Source organism: Etheostoma spectabile, chromosome 15, assembly GCF_008692095.1.
Source record: "Etheostoma spectabile isolate EspeVRDwgs_2016 chromosome 15, UIUC_Espe_1.0, whole genome shotgun sequence".
NCBI lineage: Eukaryota > Metazoa > Chordata > Actinopteri > Perciformes > Percidae > Etheostoma > Etheostoma spectabile.
In genome coordinates, this window is record NC_045747.1 from 4,263,366 (window position 1) to 4,273,294 (window position 9,929).

Genomic DNA, 9,929 nt, shown 5'->3' on the forward strand with positions numbered 1-9,929 from the left:
ATTATTATTATTATTATTATTATTATTATTATTATGTCCTACATTGCTTTACAATGTGAAATAAGTCGAAGTAAATAAAAGAGGCCTTGTATGCCTTATCTTCCCCATTTATAAGTTTGTAAAACAGCCACTGAATGTGCACCTGAAACTCTATTAACAAAACATGAATGTGGTTTGCCCTAAATGAATCTTGCATAGCCAAGTTTACAGAGGTTTGGAGAATTCAAGGACAAAAGTTAGAGTCGTTATACTTTAAACCCATGAAATACTCAAACAGAAAACTAACTTTAGGTGCTTTCCAGAGGTGTGCATTTACAACTCTAAAAGTGCTATTACAGTAAGAGACAACACAACATAACCAGCAAAAATACTTTTCACATCAAATAAGAATAAAACGTATTACTTTATCAATCTGTGTATTTTTTAGAATGCTTACAATAGCCTCTTTTGTTCATGTTTGGACATTTCAGGGTGCAAAACAGAGATATCAAATAACAGCAAGGGAGGAATGCAGTAAGAGCAGCTCATTCTCACTCCGAACGCATACAAAATACGGATTTTTGGACAGTGGCTGTCAGCGTCTGATGTCAGCGAGGAGGACAATATATTATATCTTAATAACATCAGTAAAATTGCATATTGTTGATACATCCCCAATACAAAGGTTGTAATGGAGTTTCAAAGTGGCCAACAACAAAAGACTTTTAAAAAAAAAAATTTTTTTATGAACAGTTAACCTCTTTAATTGACTTTTCTTTTCTCTCTTTTAGATAAAGAAACTACTTGAATACTATTTCTTATCGTGTGAAAGGAGTGAAAGAGAAAGTTCAGGCTTGGTATTAGTGAATTCTGTGTGTCAAAACTAATACTGCCTTCAAAACGTATAGATAACATATAGAAATTAAAACACATGTTTTCCAGTATTTTATAATTCTTTAATTCTCAGGATAAAAAGATAACAGTTACTTAATTAACAAGTTCAACTTCACCTGTGTGTGTGTGTGTGTGTGTGTGTGTGTGTGTGTGATAAATCCAGAAGGAGAGGAGGACACACAGAGACTGACAGTTGGTAATGACATTTTATCACCTTTGTCTGCCTTTCTGTCACACGGTGACAGTGCAAGTTGACTGCTTAGAGTATTTATCTCCTGAGAGGTTGCGCGTGTTTAAGATCGAAAGTGTGTGTTTGTACAAAGCTGTATCCACATGGGTGCTATTGATTGTTTATGTGAGTTTTTGCTCTGGCTTGTCTGTTATCTTGTGCCTGATCGTGGGTTTGCACATTTCTCTTTTGGTAGAAGGACATTCATCCCCTCAGGGTTTAAATACAAAATGTGACTCTTTCAAATGTAACCTTTTTTGGTTATTCTACACACACACACACACACACACACACACACACACACACACACACACACACACACACACACACACACAGCATGTCAGAAAGTGCACCACATTGACAGCAGGACTGACAGTGGCAGAAAACCAGGAGAAAGACAGAGAGAGAGAACAAAGAAACAGAGCGACAGATGTAGAGAATAAAACAGACAGAACACAGAGAGGTATAAATGAAACAAAAGTAAAGACATACACAAAATGATTAAACATACATGAAGTCCTTATCGCCCTACTTGAAATATTGATCATAGTTTTGGAGTGTGACATGTATCTCTTTCATCTAGATCTAAGGAATAATGACTCTCAGTCTTCATCCAGAAACCCACATAGATGCAAACGGGAAGCTGTGATATGAAGAAGAAAACAACAAAATGCTGAACTTGAATCAATCTGAGAAGAAATCCAATTTGATTCATGCCAAAGTCTTGTGGTTATACAATTAAATGTTTTGAATCAGTGATCTTTAGAAATTAGGAGGGGAATCATTATGATAAAGTCATAACAATGTATCTAAACTAAACCTGGAGATTTCAACCATAAAAACGTACACTGATGGATTTGGCAACACTTTTGTAAGACTAATACAAATAAATCAAATGCTGCCTGTGTTCCAGGGATCAAGTGCTGCTTTGAGACTCTGACTAAGTCCTTTCAGCAGCAACTGCATCATCAAAGATATCCGGCCTGGGCCCTGACAGACAACATAAAAAGGTATTACTGAAAAGGTATTGATGTCATGGAAATGAGTGGGTAAGGGGTCATCCCCCACTGCTCTACACATTGCATACATATCATCCCAAAATGAATCTTGCACAGTACTTAGCACTATTACTTTTTGCACTCCCACTTCACGTGAGATCATGTGTACATGATGTCTTATTTGTATTTTGTATACTATGTTGACATGTGCCTATATGTATATTGTTGTCTCTATTGTACAGTTTGTGTCGATATTACTATTTGTCTGCTGAATGTTTACCACTACACATGTATTTGTTGAATGTATAGAACGTTAACAGTCAGTCAAAATCTAATTCCTTGTGTATATAAGTATATTTGGCCAATAAAACTGATTCTGATTCTGAAAGATAGTTAAATTGATGCTTGGCTCCAATTGAACAGTTACATTTTTGCAGTTATTTGGCACTGTAAGTAACATATGTGAGAAATTTAAGGATAAGGAAGAATGGTGTTGGCAAATCTGTCTAAACTGATGGACCAACTTGGAAATGAATAATAGGTCTGCACTGTCATAGCAGCCATTTAATGCTCATAAATTCAAAATTGCCGTTAATTTATTTAGATAATGGTTAAAACACTATTCAATCTACGCTTACATACAGTAAGAACAGATTCAGAAATGACAGCAATGTTTAAGAGCCACTTTTGCATACACTCCTTTACACTTTATTCAGTCTACAAAAGTATATTGAAAATAATATTTAGGTTATGGTGATGTGTTGCTTGAGCTCTGTTTTCATGGTTATTAGTATATTTAATTGGTTATCATATTGTTTCAATGTTCTCCTCATGGTAGTATATAAGTGTGGACATTAAAACATTAAAACAAGGTATGAAGCAGTCCATCTATAGTCCTGTCCTACACACAGACATACCCAAAAGAATCATTTTAATATTGTATCTTACATTTCAGCACCATACACTGTATCTACAGTATATGATCACCATTGGAATTAAAACAATTGTCTCCCCACGGCAATTCTTTGTGTTGTTCCACATGAAATTCACAAAAATCCAACGTTTCCATATGTATTCCGTGCATTATTATTCAATAAAAATGTAATGGACATCTCAAATTGAGGCACCTTCTGTCCAACATCACTTAGCCTTCAAATGCTAAGAGGACCACAGGGGAGACCTGTAGCGTACCTAGATTTAAGATTTATTTATTTATGAGGACAATGTACATTACAGTAATCAAGATTTCTGTAACTGTGACAGTGTTAGCTAGCTGGCCCTAGTTACCAAGCATGGATCTTTATGGTGGGAGGAAATCCACACCAACACAGGGAGAACATGCAAACTCCCCACAGAACAGCCCCGCCTGGCCCGGGTATCAAACTCTGCAGTTTCTACTTCCTGAGGGGAAGCAGTGCTGACCACTGAGCTACCGTGCCGCTCTAACAGTACTGGGGTTGATATGCCATTGATCATATTATCGTCTTTATGTAATAACTTGTCAGATGGAATTCTTTCAAATTGGTAATAAGATAGCAACTAAAAATTGAAGAAGAAAAAAAAACGGTGTCGTTCTAACATCATCCTAAAACAGGAAGTGAAATAAGACAGAAAAAAAGGAAAACATGAGAAAAGAGAGACAAAGATGGACAAACAGGGAATAGCAGACAGTCAGCAAACAAAGACAGAGACACAAGCAAATAATGACTAATGAACTGATGATTGTCTCTTTTCTTGCTCTGTTTGCCTTTTCTGCTCATGCTACCTTCAACTCCCCTGTCCTCCTTCAACCTGTGTTATCCTCAGATGCTACCCATCCCCTAACCTCACGTTCTCCTTACTTTATCATCTCTGTTTGCTCTTCCTCTGCCTCTACTTTTTTCCCCTTTCTCTACCTCCAAGCGCTCTTTCCACTGTTGCTCTCTCCTGCCTCTTTCCACGGTTTTCTGTCTTATCCTTTCATCTCTGTTGTTCTCCCACCTCATTCCCCATCCTGCCTCCCTATGGCCAACAGCTGCTTAACCAAAGTTTCTGTTGAAAGTTGAAAAGTTGAGCTGATTGGGTCAGGCCATCACAGAGCCGAATGCACACACTATGTATCCGCAGCTTTGCTTCGGCTTCCCAAAAAACAAGAATTGTAGCCAGGGGCAAGAAGCTGAGCCTGATGTTATTACAGTTCAATGGAGAACAAACAGAAGACAATTACAATTACAAACTTGGATGTTTTTTGTTTTGTTTTGTCCAGACCTACATACAACAAATGAACACACTGGAATAGCTGAGGATCTGCATAACATTGTCAAATCGATCATGATAATAAATAAGCATATTGGGAAACAAGACTGGGCTGAAAAAGCAGTAATGAATATATTTTGTGTTCTTTTACTATATTAAAGTAGATTAGTGAGGCAATAGCTTTAGCATGCAACCAAAGGAAACAGAAATAATGGTGGGATGTTGGAAGTTAATTGGAAGGATGCTGTGCCCTCCACCCTGCCATGCCTCCTTCAACTCCATTCCTCTGTTCTGTTTGGTTTCCTTTTCTTCCCTTCCTCCCTGTTATTCCACCCCATGCCTGATAAGATGCTTTCTGACACTGCCACTGGCTGCCAGTTCCTCAAGCCATCTGCAAAACACACATACACACACACACACACACACACACACACGCACACAATGATACATGTTCATAAACACACTGTAAACAAAAATGTTCCTTAACATCACATACTTAAACAAAGATTCCCACACTCAGCACAAAACAACACAATTTACTGCAACATGGTAGCATTTTACATGTATGTGAACATGTTTAAACATAACTCAAGCCATTTTGTAGATGTGTTTTTCTAAATTACATTACAGAGCTACAACTTTATATATTTTAGCAATAAGTTATAGTGATCATGACAGTTAAAAAAAAAGATTCACTGTATGTCAAATGTGCTTCAAAAAGCATGTTTGCCAGGTGAAGGCTCGCACCGTACGTTGGAGACACTGTTGCATTGAACATCATGCAAGTTGTAGTTTCTTTATCAACTTCAATATTGAGAGGTCAGGGCTTGTGAGAGCAGGATACAAAAAACATTTCTTTTACAGGTTTAATAGACACCGCCTGGATATCTGTCTCTTGGAAGAGAAGCTTGTATCTTACAGCCAGGAGCTGGAGCTTAGCTCCTGCAGGACACAATTTTGGCCTTGCGGGTGCAAAGCTCAAATGGGCTCTGGTCCAATTAAACTCATAGCCCTAAATAATCTGATCGGACTATGCCTAGAAGAGTTTCTGTCTGTTCTCCAAACTCAACATGTCTTGTGGCTGTTTGGAATTCTGTTCTTTAAGAGTTCCCATCAGTGTCAAAGTAGGTATTTTAGATAGCTGAAAAATGTTCTCCTATCAAACTCCTTTGTAGCTGTGCTGGAAATGTCATAACATGAGATCACTTTGCCAGTTTGAGGCCCTGTACACCCACATTAGTATTATCTGTTATTTTAGCCAATCAGACCTCACCTTTTGCAGCTGGCACAGGAGTTAACATGTTATTTTTTTCCCCGTAAAGATTCACCGGATAGAGTAAAGCGTCATCTTGTGAACCCAACAAGAAAGCAAACACTCTAGATAGCTTGTATTGTTACTTCAGTCGTTTATCCATGGAGACGATCATTTTTTCATTAGTTCACAAGGCTTTTTTCTTTCTTTTTTAGCATGTTTTTTATTTAATTATTTTTCTTCAGAGCACAGGTGAAGCAAGGTACAAGGATCTGATATATTATATATAATCGACATATAGCATGCACACACATACACAGTCGCTCACACAAACATGCTCCAAGTAACATGCATAGGCACATGTACACAATACCAAAAGAGAATATTTATTGCATCTCTCAAGAAAACCACATTCACTTTGTTCAAATATATTTTCTTCAGTTTTACCTCAGGGGCTCCCGTGTTGTTATGACTCAACATTTGCAGTATTGTGTGTGTGTGTGTGGTATTTGGCTTAGTGACTCAACCCTCTTGTATCCAAAGAGTGATTCTGCTGACTCTGTTGTTATGTCCTTAATCACTGTGTGTGTGTGTGTGTGTGTGTGTGTGTGTGTGTTTGTACTGTGGGCTTGTATCCTTGTTTTTTATGTCTAAGGGTGCACGTTAGTTTGTGTAAATCCAGTTATTGTGTGTGTGTGTGTGTGTACTGCTGGCTTGTTTCTCCCTGTATAGTGTATTCTTGTTTGTAAGTGTGCATGTTAGTTTGTGTAGATACAGTTATTGTGTGTGTGTGTCTGTGTGTGCGTGTGTATGTGTATGTGTGTGTGTTTGTGTGTGTGTGTGTGTGTGTGTGTGTGTGTACTGCAGGCTTGTTTCTCCCTGCAGAGTGTATCCTTGTTTGTAAGTGTGCATGTTAGTTTGTGTAGATCCAGTATTTGTGTGTGTTCATGTGTTGGCTAATGGGTTTTGTCAGTGTGACTGAACTGAACTGAGGTCAACACAGTTGATGAAAGAAGTGAGCTGTGCCGCTCTGCTTCTACCACTACACGGTCTACCTCTTCATTCTAAGCCTCCACTTTACTGGTTCTCAGATTAAAAATTACTACTGCTTGCAGTGACAGACAGTAAATCCACTGCTTCACATTATTAAAAGTCGGAATGTCTGCAGGCAAAATGAGCATCTGAACTGGTATTAGTGAATAGAGATGGATGGGAGAAGAGCACATTCTCAGACTGAGGGAGGGATCATCTTGCAACTCAGCTCTACAACTCACTTAAAATGGAACAGTTCCCTTTCAGCTCGATTTTGAAATGGGATTACATTGTGGTTGCACGTACAGTCAATATTGGTTCCCTTTAAAGGGCAGGCTTGGATCTTTTGAAGTCTATCTACATGCAATTCTCACAAGCAATGTAGGTTTAGATGTTGAGCTAAATCAATTAGTCAATTACAAATAAATAAAGGGAATTATTTTTATTTTGTGTAATGTTTCTGAAACTGACATTTTTAATTACACGATCATCAATGACTGGGAACAGCAAAAGAGACTAACATTAAAAATAACGCTATTTTTACATAGTTTTTATCAATGCCTTTGCCCAGTCTGTTTTTTTCCCGGAGTCACAAAATGAATTACGGCAGGAAGACCGTCACAGATATACACAAACAAAACAAGCAATCGTTTCACCAGAAACTTAAATTCTGGCAGAACAAACGAGCGCACTAAAAAACAGAAACAATTTGAGACTGTAGTCACACACATGAGACTGGATAGGATAGAAATTATAGACTGACAATGTTAAAATAACCCCCCAACTTTCCCATATACAATCCTGCCACAATGGGGCATTGGTTTTTGTAGCAGCAAGAACACTGACTTGTTTAAATAAAATAAATAATAATTTGCATTACATACATAATCTCTACCCTAAAACCACCAGTACATCAGTGCTTAGCCCTTTGTCTCCTCTAGGATCTTTCTATTCTCATCAGTGTGAGTAGACTTGGCACCTGACTGCTCACACAATGTACATTAGTCACTGTACCCACACACATACACACACACACACACACACACACACACACACACACACACACACACACACACACACACACACACACACACACACACACACACACACAATTATATACATATTATATAAACTCTGTGTTATGCCTCAGAGACTCCCCACATCTTGATCAAGCACTCAATTTCCTGTTCATGTGTATGCTTACTGTGTTTCCATGTTTGTGTGGGGGGAGTTTGAGTGTTTGAATGATTTTTCTGTAATGAAAAAAGCGTTGCTGTTTGTGCTTCCGTGTTGTTATCATACAATGAGCAGTGTTGTCATTTTTGCTATTGTTGCACCCGCTTTCTTTCCTTTCTTCTTTTGATGTCATGTATTAAGCATGGCTTATAGACTCCACAACGAGGTGTTGTACCTCGTTGTACAGTAGCTATAACCCATGAGAATGGATGAAAAGGTGGAGAATGGAATTTCTGAATTCTTAAGACTATTATATATATATATATATATATATATATATATATATATATATGTATTTAAAAAGAGGTTGGTGAAAAAACATGAATCTGTTGAAAGGGTTCAAAAGCCATTTTAAAACAAAAAAAAAACATGTGAATAAAATGTTTGATTTAATGAGGCTCAGTGAGGCTTCCACAGGACTGTGGTAATTCTTTTTTTTTATACTTGAGTAAAATCCACATGTCCCATGATGCATGGGGCTCAGCTCACAGAGTCGGCATCAACACAGCTGAGTTTAAAATACACATGTGGTTTATTTTTATTCCATTTCTGTCTAAACGTTTAATTCAGTGTGGCTAAATAAGGCTTTCGTGCAGATCCCCTGTCAAACCAGATGCGGCGTAGTGTCTGGCCTGTCGTCACCCCTCCTGAACTACTCCTAGTCTCGGATTGCCAGACCTTACTCAACAGCGCTGCGGAGGAGGGTCTGGCTAGTCCACACAGCAATCTGGGAGGGGAGAAAAACGTGCTTTTATTTAAACTAATCCAAATTGTCTTGGTAGGTGCTAAGTACTAAGGTGCTGCTGCAAAATAGCCTTGATAAGGAACTTGTTTTGGTGGAACATGTGTACGTTCAAAGGTTATTTTAGTCGTGCAATAGAATACTCAGATAGGACAGATAGTCTAGGTAGCTGTCTGGATTTACCCTGCAGAGATCTGAGGAGCAGTGAACCATAGTCCTTATGAATCGGCTGGAGTTTAAAATCCCATCACAAAGAAAGCGTAAGATAATGGATGTCCGGCCAAAAAGAGTGACAGAAGTGGAACATCTTGGATATAAACTAGACTACCCCCAACCCTGACCAGCCTTGTTGGTAGTCCTGTTGGCCTGTGTGTCTCCTCTCTCCGTGCCGACAAGGTTAAGCAACACATGCTAGTAATAGAGGACTCCATTACCCAAAAAGTTTAGCATCGCTTTTTAACATAAAAGTTAATCTGAGGGTTTTGGAATCATGGAATGACAATCCGGGGACCCACACACACACCATCACTAGCTTTAGCAGCATTGGAATCCATGTAGGCAATGCTATAAGGCTTACTTTACTGAACCGCTGACTGGCTTGTTATTATAATGAGCAGGGATTTGGTTTTGTTGATAAGTGGCCTTCTTCCTGGCCCCCACGTTAGGTTTCACATTTGTGGCAAAACACTGCGGCCAAAATCAAATCAACCAAAGCTAGAGCATGTATCACTTAAACCCACTGTCCTTTATCTGTATGTACACACACATACATATGCACATATAGACAAATGTGTGACAGAAAGAGTTAAAGTGTGACTGAAACAGAAATGAATTCAGGGCAGTCAGTGAGAGAGGGGTTGAGCAAAGTGGTTGAGCTAGCTGCTCAGTCATGCCTGCTTTGGGAACTCATGTACATTGTGTATGTTCTACACTACTAATTTTAAACACACACACACATTACTTTCACATAATGCACACATGCCCTCAGCCTTAAAATCTGAATTCACACATTTTGTCAGATAAAGAACAACACACACTCAAACAGTGGGCTGGAGCGCTCAGGCACGCAATAAAGGACGTAAATCAGTGTGATTTGATGGAGCTAGGTACAAGAGACAAGCTTTTTGTACTGCTGTGCTGCCAGTGAGAGTGGACACAGTAAAAGTTGTATACTGTGAGTTTCTCTATGAAAAACAGATGACAGCCAAGATATTCCTAACGTGCAATTACAATAATTGAGTGAAATCCCGGAGATTTTTTTTGGAAAAAAACAGATCACACACCAAAGTTTTATTGTGGATTCAAATCAGATTAATAAAACCACAGTGTTAC